This window comes from Dipteris shenzhenensis, chromosome 1 (assembly GCF_047967505.1).
Source record: "Dipteris shenzhenensis isolate YYH24624 ecotype China chromosome 1, Dip_SZ_1.0, whole genome shotgun sequence".
Lineage (NCBI taxonomy): Eukaryota > Viridiplantae > Streptophyta > Polypodiopsida > Gleicheniales > Dipteridaceae > Dipteris > Dipteris shenzhenensis.
This window is the reverse complement of record NC_141596.1, coordinates 23,524,962-23,534,946: the sequence shown is the minus strand read 5'-3', so window position 1 is coordinate 23,534,946 and position 9,985 is coordinate 23,524,962.

Sequence of the window (9,985 nt, the reverse complement as noted above, 5' to 3'; positions counted from 1 at the left end):
GTTGCACATTTCAGAGTTTTTGGATGTGACTATTTTGTGCATGTTCCTGATGCTAACAGGACCAAATGGGAACCGAAGAGCCGGTAGTGTATTTTCTTAGGCTACAGTAAAGAGGCGAAGGGTTACCGTCTCTATAATCCTATTACCAAGAAGGTAATAGTAAGTCACGATGTGGTCTTCTCAGAACAACTGCATCAATTGGAGGAGGATGCTTCCTTCCCAGACAACCAAGACCAGGATATCCATTCAGTACAACCACCAATAGCAGAACGAACTCCCCCAATGGTGCTTGGGAGGATTCAAGATAAAGAAGAGGAAGAAGAGCTGTAGAACCACAATGGCAATGGCCATTCCCGAAGTGGGTAAAGTAGCTTTTGGATGGTAGAGAACCTCCAGCCATTGAGGAGGAACCATCCGAACACCGCCGGTCCAAGAGATTAGAGGAGCAAAGAAGGGCGCAGGAACACTTGGTCAACTATGCTTTGATGACAAAGGTGATCTGTGCTAAAGAACCCAAGTGTCTTGAAGAGGCACAGGGTGATGATAGGTGGATGGAGGCTATGCAGTCAGAGTATGGCTCCACAATGAAGAACAACACTTGGGACCTTATGGATCGTCCACCAAAATGCAAGGTAATCGGCACCAAGTGGGTGTACAAGACCAAGTACAAGTCCCCAACAGCATGTTGGATAAGTACAAGGCTCGGCTCGTGGCAAAAGGATTCACACAGGTACATGGTTTTGATTATTAGGATACTTTTGCTCCCACAGCTCGACTAACCACAATTCACAGTGTTTTGGCTTTAGCAGCCCAGGGAAGTTGGCCCATGTTTCAGATGGATGTAAAATCCGCCTTTCTGAATGGAGATCTCAAGGAGGAGTTATACGTGGAACAACCACCAGGTTTTCTAATCCCCAGTTTAGAAGGTAAAGTTTGTAAATTGAAGAAGGCACTTTACGGGCTGGAAACAGGCCCCACGAGAGTGGTAACAGCAGATTGATGCCTACTTTCTGCAAAACGGGTTCAGGAGGAGCCCATCTGATGCAAATTTGTATATTTTCAGAGAAGGAGGCAGGTGTATGATCGTGGTCCTTTATGTGGACGACCTTGTCATAACAGGAAACCATGAAGAGAAGATCTTGCAAACAAAGCATTTGCTAGGAAGAGAGTTTGAAATGATAGACCTCGGACTGATGCATTTCTATTTGGGGATTGAAGTTTGGCAAGAGCCAAAACAGATCATCTCACAACTAAAGTATGCTAGAGAGATACTGAAGGCATTTGGCATGGCTAAGTGCAAGACAGTTGGCACCCCTATGGAGATTGACGTGAAGCTCTCAAATGAGGATTCATCACCACTGGTGGATGAAGCGAAGTACAGAAGGCTTGTGGGCAATTTGATTTACTTGTGCAACACACAGCCGGACATCAGTTTTGTGACTGGTGTACTAAGCAGGTTTTCCAATAAACCTCGGGAGAAGCATTGGAGGGCAGGGATGCGGGTGCTGAAATACATTAAAGGCACACTTAATTATGGCATCACCTATACCAAGGGCAACATCTTGACCAGATTCTGTGACTCGGATTGGGCAGGAGACGTGGACAGTAGGAGATCAATGACAGGTTATTGTTTCTCACTTGGATCTAGAGCTATGTCATGGGTCAGCAAGAAGCAACCCATAGTTGCTCTTTTTTCTATTGAGGCTGAGTACAAATAAGCATGTTTTGCTTCTTGTGAGGCAGTGTGGTTGAGGAGGATTTTAGGGGACATGGGTGCAGTGCAGAACAAGCCTACATAGTTATCATGTGACAGTCAAAGTTGCATGGTGATTGCAAAGAACCCTGTATTCCACGCTCGCACAACACACATTGAGATTCAATATCACTTTGTACGCGAGCTGATCATGGATGGAGAGGTCGACTTGGTGTACTGTTCAACTACAGAGAATACTGCGGACATCTTCACGAAGGCTCTTGGAAGAGACTTGCTAGAGAGGCATCTTCATCGACTTGGCATTGGGGGCCGAAAAAGTAAGTTCACTTGCGAGTGGACATTGAGGGGGGGTGTTAGATATCAATGCTCCACTCTTGTGTAACTATGTGGGAACCAGCTAACTCTACTTGTAAGCCCCCCATATGAGGAGAAGGCATTTGAGTAGCTCGGTTATCTGGTAGGTCCACGTTCGGACACCAGATGGGGGCCATGTGTGGCCTGATGGCTGGATGGCTTCAGATAGAGTTGGCACACTACCAACTAGGCTACATGCAAGTGTGGGAAGGCATCCCATGACTAACCGCACTAATGGTAGATGGAGCATTTCCCGGGGCAGCCCAACCACTCTTGGGTTGCAGGGCCTGTTTGGAGCCCCAGATGATCCCGAATGGTTGTGGGCCGAATGGATAATGTAGGTCAATTGCTCTATTTTGCGCACTAGTTCTATCGTGTGGTCGGTGGCCTATTTCGGGACTATTTTAGGACCGACCGACCCCCAATCAACTGTTTTGGGTGGACTAGGTCAATCACCCGATTGGGTCTAACCGACTACTAGTGGTGGCTACATAAGAGCAAGCCCGTGAAGCCCATTTCATCACTGGCTATAGCAACCCTAATTCCTTAGCATCCAACCTCCGTGCTCTACTGTTTCCAGCACGCCATCGAAGCTTCTCTCACAGGAGCACACGGCTGGGAGGCATTGCCATCTATTGTATCAGTTTTACAGTAATCAAAATTTTGATTCTCCATACTATCTGTTTTTCTCTCTTGCGTACGAGATCCTATTATCTATTGAGCACAGATGTATTGTTTTCTTACAAATTTGCCATATGGGCGAAAAGATACAAAAGACAAGGAGCTCAACTTGAAGAAGGCCAAGACCGAGCTAGTTTCTCCTTTGCACTTCATCCACTTTCACTTCATGTAACACTCTGCATACTATAGTATTCTTAAGGCTTTGTTTACTGTATGTTGAATACGCGCATGTGGAGAGGTTGGATGTAAGCCATGTTATAGCATCATGGGCATTATTGAGTTTTTCTTTAGGGCATGTTAATTGGTGTTTAAACAGAGCTTGCTTAATAACAGCACTACATCCATCATGTTCACCCTTGCCGTGGCTAGACCCAAAGAAATTCCACATCATGTCTAGACCGGTTAGGGATTTAAACCTTGAGATGAAGTAGAATCCATGGGCTGATTTAAATTGAGAGGCAGCACCATCAGACCACACCCAATGTTGTTTTATATTTTCTACATGGGGATTTTTTTTTCAGCCATTCCCAATGCAGTAGAAAAGCATACTGCATCATCTAAAATGTAGAAATGGTACGTGCATTGCACTGAACTGGACTTCTATGAGTCAGCAAGAAGATTGGCATCAGGCATGGAAGAATCAAGCAAATGACTTTACGTGATATGCACAAGAAGTGGTATTTGCTTGTTATACCAATGAGCACTTTGTATCTCATCTTGTTCTTGAAATAAATAATTTTCTACAAAATCTATGACAGATACAATAGTGTCACAGGGAAAATTGGAAAGGCACGTTCTGAACTGCCTATCGTGTAGCAGTTGGTGGTAAAATTGTGAATCACATATTTTGGGATGGATTGAACCATGTGACCTACAAGCTCCCTTGGTTGGGTGCTCTTATATGACAGTAGCCATATCTTTTTATCAGATCCTTCAACATTGACATTTTCAAATCTCCTCCATTTTAGAGTAGCATGGTTGCCTTTCCTCATTTCATTTAGACAGACATTGAATGTCTTCTTCTTTAGCTTCAAACTACAATCCTTGCATGTGCCACGAATGCATTCAATCTTGTGCCACTCATGGTCTCTCTGTGGACAAACCACTCGCTCCAATAGAGACCTTAGGCTATAAAACCTGCCCTCCCTTGCATCACACAATGACGATCCAGGTGACCTATAGACTACGCATTCATCGGGGAGGCAAATCCCCATGGAGCAATGCTCCAAGATGACCAGATCTCAAGTCATTCATAATTTGCCGGGCCAAGTCAAAGTCTATGTGTGTTTTGTAACAACAAACATTCCTATCTTTGATTTTCCTAACGAACTAGGGCTTACAATGCTCAAAGCTCCTCTGCCCAATTGAAATATCTAGATTTTGATCCATAAACTTGAGATTCTACTCCGTCTGCTGCTGACCCAACATGTGGGAACAACAGAATAGTGAGCCCCTTTTTTGCTACCACTACTAAAAGAAGACAAAGCATAGTCTAATTAAAGTATATAATGAAGCAAAACAATTTTCAACCACCATGTTGGTTTAAGACAGTCACAATTTCAATCACCAAACTGGTTTAGGACACGTTTAGGATAGTCAACCATCGGGATGGTTTAGGACACGTTTAGGACAGTCACAATTTTCAACCACCAGGATGGTTTGGGACATTGTCACAATTTCAACCAACAGGATGGCTTGGCCTAAGGGTATCAACTTCACATTTTAGACAATAACAAGTATATTGCTTTTCATTTCTGAATTTTACCATTAAAAAATAACAATATATTGCTTTTCATTTTTGAATTTCATAATTTAACAGGGTATATGACCCGAATAGCAAGAAATTAAATTTAACGAATTTAAGTACTAAGAAACACAATAATTTCAACCACCGAGCTGGTCAATAACTAATGTATGTTTAACCATTCTAGTTCAGGACAATCACATAACTGGTGATTGAGCTAAAGTAGCCATGGTTACATGATGTTCCAACCATCGGGATGGTTTAGTAAAATAACAATATATTGCAAAATATATTGCTATTAATTTCTTCTCAACCATGCCATCAAGCTGGACAACAACTAATGTCTATTCAACCTCGCTGGTTTAGGACAATCACATAACTGGTGATTGAGATGAACCAGCCTATGGTTGCACGATGTTTCAACCATCGAGTTGGTTTAGGACAATCACATTTAGTCCAAGCCTGGTTTAAGAAATGAAACAAGCGAACTATCCCAAAGATCAATTTAGGACAATCACATAACTAGCGATTGAGATGAACTAGCCTATGGTTGCATGATGTTCCAACCATCGGGTTGGTTTAGGACAATCACATTTAGTCCAATCCTAGTTTAAGAAATAAAACAAGTAGACTATCCCAAAGATCAATCACAAACAACCATTGAGATGATATAGGCACCACTGACCTGCGTTGAATCTAGCAAGTGTATGATGTGCTCCTCAAACATCTTGCGTCTTGTCTACTTCTTACATATGTCCTTTCCATTCGGAGAAACTCTCGTATTTTCATGCCAAAACCTCGTCAATGTAGCAATGACTTCTGCACTTAGGCTGTCTCTCATTTTCTTGCATTCTGTTGAAGCCCACAGACTTCTCAGATCAGGATGATCGTGCATTGCTTGTGCTCTATGTTCAATCATTGGAGTCACGTTGGTCCTCCTAATTGACAACATCTTCAACATTGTGCACCCAAGCCATTTGTAGCTAGTTGGTCTAAGCTGTGCACCCTTTTCATTTTCTGTATGCCATTTCTCATGTTAGAGAGCATCGCCTTGGGTGTGCATCTCCCGAGGTGTTGGTAGGGTTGTTACTGTGAAGAGAGTGGGAGAGAAGTAAGGAGTCTCACTTGTAGCTTTCTCACATACACAATGGGGGAATACACACAAAGGTGGAGGCTAAAAATAGTTTTCCTCTTCTTAGTTGTGGAAACCAAAAGAACTCTCTCTCTTAGTACAAAAGGAATAGATGAACCCTATATGTGGATCTCAAACCAAACTCAGCTAACCTAGGTGGCATACTAACTGAGCCACTAACTAGAGTACATAAAGATAACTGTCATCTAGCTATTATTCATGGGCGGTGTACCAATCGCATCTGCAGCTAACAAGTCGATGACATAAATGCACAATGGTCACCTTGGCATATCACAAGTGAAGCTTGATATCTCAACACTCCCCCTCGAGCTCAATCCCAATTCTTGCACACCAAGTAGGTCTCTAAACTTGCATAGCTTCTATGTGCCCAATGCCTTTGTGAATATGTCAGCTACCTGATGCTCTGTGCTGACATAAACTAGATCAATAAAACCTACTAGAACCTTTTCCCGCACATAGTGATAATGCACCTCAATGTGCTTTGTTCTAGCATGATAGACTGGGTTATTTGCTAAGTGTATACTATTCATGTTGTCACAATAAATGACAACTGGCCCATCTGTAGACTGATGCATATCATAAAGTAGCTTATGCAACCAAGCTACCTCACATGCAGTCATTGCTGCACCCCTGTACTCAACCTCTCTGCTCAACAAGGCAACTGTAGGCTGTTTCTTGCTGCTCCAAGTTATTGTAGCACTCCCAAAAGAGAACACATATCCATTGGTAGATTGTCTATCAATAATACTACCAACCCAATCGGTATCAGTGTATCCATGCAATTGTATCTGAACCCCACTCTCATAAAATAGTCCATATTGCAATGTGGACTTCACATACCTCAGTATGTGTCTAGCCACATCCAAATGCTGTTTCCTTGGAGCCTGCATAAACTGACTTACCAACCCAACAGCATAGCTCAAATCTGGCTTGGTAATAGTCATATAAATCAAACTTCCTACTATGCGACTGTACATAGTAGGGTCTTCCAAAAGCTCACCTACATCTGCACTCAACTTCACATTTTGCTCCAAAGGAGTTGAAATAGGCTTACAGCCTATCATCCCATATTTGGACAGCATGTCCAATCCATATTGCCTCTCTAAGAGCCACTAGTATTTACAGGGTTATTATTATAGGCTTGACAACAAACAAGTAGTCCAGATGCCTGGCATGTGGTGATGTTTTGATCATAAATACTCACAAGAATTAAGGTAGTATACCCGAGATCTGCTAGGAAGTTCTTAGCAATGAAACCATCCATATCACCGAATGGGTAAATGATTTTTGATGGACAAATTTATCCAAGGACCATCCTTAGTCTCAATGACTTGTACAAGCTACTAGGCAAAGTGGATTTGCTTTTGTGCAAGCATATTGGATAGTTGCCAAATGGGATGAAACCATATAAATCTTTCTCCTATGGAAAAGAGTATCGAAAAGACCTATAACTTCTTTTATCCCCTATTTTCCCATCCATGAGAGTGCAGCACAGCCAGAAGTGCAAGAGTGCACTGTCTCAGATTGAGATGCCCTTCGCAGTGTGGCGAGAGCGTAGTATATGCTACGGGTGAAGGCAAAGCCCCCGGTGACTTTATTTTTCTGATTTGAGGCCATTTCGGGGCCCGTTTTGAAGGCAGAAGTTCTTCGCAGGCACTCAGAAAAAGGCCCTGTTTTTGTTGTGCGACCACTGCTCTGCTGGTCGGTGAGAAGTTACCGCATAAATTGCATCGTATGCCTGTGCACAGAGATATTGGGAGTTGCAGAATCATCCTTATTGCCTGTTGATGCAAAATCGTCACTAGGAAGTGACTGTGTGGTCAAAAACCACTTTCGTCAGTTTTGCAGATTTGCCCTTGTGAGGCAGAACCTGTGTTTTTTGCAGTGATAGAATATTTTGCAGTGTTCTGTGATGGCGTCTGATTCTCTTTCACAGATTGTCACTGAAAAGCTTGACAAGAACAACTTCCAAGCATGGAAGTTTAGAATGACGAATTTCCTTATGGGAAAAGGCTACTGGGAGTTCATCACAGGAAATGAAGAAGAACCAGTTCTTCCTAATGTTCCCAATCAACAGGAAATGCAGGCATTTAAAGGATGGCATGAGAGATCCAGAAAAGTTATGTACTGGCTGTCTATCAGTATTTCAAATTCAATGATTGTCCATATTCAGGATGCAAGTATGCCAAAGGTGGCATGGGATACTTTGGCTAAAATGTACAGCACAAATACGCAGGCCAGGAAAATGCAGCTCAAGCAGGAGTTGCACAATGTGTGCAGAGAGAAAATATGAGCATCAATGACTACCACATGAAGATGAAGAAAATTGCGGATGCACTTGCTTCCATTGGGTCGCCAGTGGATGATGACGATTTAGTTTCTGTGACCTTGAATGGTCTAGGAAAGGATTATGCACAGTTCCGGACATCCATTGCCGTCCGTGAAAAATTTCCTAATTTTGAGGAGTTGATTGCTCTTCTAATCTCTGAAGAGCAGAGAAATGGTGGTGCATCTTCTTCAGGAGGAACCTCAAAAGAAACTGTCTTCTACTCAAATGCTGGAAGGAGTAGAGGCAGAGGTAGAGGAGGCCGATCTGGAGGCCGTGGTAGAAATCAGAATATGCAGCAAACTCAAGAAAACCAGTTCTATGCAGGAGGACGTGGTAACTCTAGAGGCAGGGGGAGCCAAAGAGGTCGTGGTGGATGGCAGAGAGGTCAAAATGCAAACAACAATGTTGAATGCTACTACTGTGGTAAAATGGGGCATATGGCTAAAGACTGCTACAAAAAGCAGAATGGCATTATGAATGGAAAATTGCAACAAGGCAATTATGCATCCTCTAGTAGACAGGGTGATGACAGAAATGAGCATTTGTTTATGGTACAGCATATGACAAATTCTGTGACAAGTGCAGAAGAAAGCAATGGTGTGGTATGTTAACTCAGGTGCATCAAACCACATGACAGGTCATGCTGAATGGATGCAGGATGCAAGGAAAATGGAAAAACGAGGATTTGTGGAGACTGGTGATGATACTGCACATCCTATTGTGCAGATTGGCAAAATTCCTTTGTCTATGCAAGATGGGAAAAAGAAATACTTGTCTGATGTATTTCATGTCCCGAACATCACCAAGAACCTGGTTTCTGTTGGTCAAATGGTTGAGCAGGGCTTGCAGGTCAGATTCAATCCTCATGGATGTTTTGTTGAGGATATGAAAAATAATGGTCGCTTGATAGTAAAAGGAAAGAAGAAAGGCAGGATGTTTACGCTGGATGCGGACATGCCTGAATTGAGTGCAGCAATGTTTGCACACGGGACCGGTGTAGTTGCAAATATTGATATCTGGCATAAACGCATTGGTCATGTTAATGTACAGTGACTTAAATCAATGTAGGCCCAAAATATTGTTGCAGGATTGCCTAAATTCAAGGTTGCAGAAATGCATAAGGTGTGTGAAGCCTGTCAATTTGGAAAACAGGCAAGGAAACCATTTTGTAAGCATGTTCAAGAGAGTAAAAAGCCATTGGAATTAATCCACTCTGATGTGTGGACTACTAAAGCTGCATCTATTGGAGGCTATCACTATTTTGTCACATTTATTAATGACTTCAGCAGAAAACTTTGGGTGTATTTTATGAAAAAGAAAAGTGAAGTGTTTGGGCACTTCAAAGCTTTTAAGGCTATGGTTGAAAAAGAAACAGGCCTGCAAATAAAATGCCTAAGGTCAGATGGAGGGGGAGAGTATCTCTCAAATGAGTTTGCAAGGTTCTTGCAGGAGCATGGTATAAAGCAGCAATATTCATGCAGTCATACCCCACAACAAAATGGAATTGCAGAAAGGAAAAACAGGCATATTGGAGAGGTATCTCGGGCTATGCTAAATGAAAAAGATCTACCAGATTATTATTGGGCTGAAGCAGTTGCTACAATAGTTTATATAATGAACAGGACTCCCACTACAACAATACATGGCATGACGCCAGAGGAGATGTATACTGGTAGGAAACTAGATATTTCTCATTTGAAAATTTTTGGTTGCATTGCCTATGTCCATGTGCCAGATGAGTTGAGGTCCAAGTTGGATCCAAAAGCTGAGAAGTGCATCTTTATTGGTTATTCTCTGCAGCAGAAAGGGTATAGATGCTATAACCCTCCTACACGAAAGTTCACAGTGAGCAGAGATGTTGTTTTTGATGAGATGAGCAACTGGTATAAACCAGTAAATGTAATGATTGATGTAGATGCACAAAATGGTAATGCTACATAGAATTCACAGCAGCAATCACAAAATATTAGTGGACATGGAGTGTCCTCTAGCAGTGGTTCACATACTTCG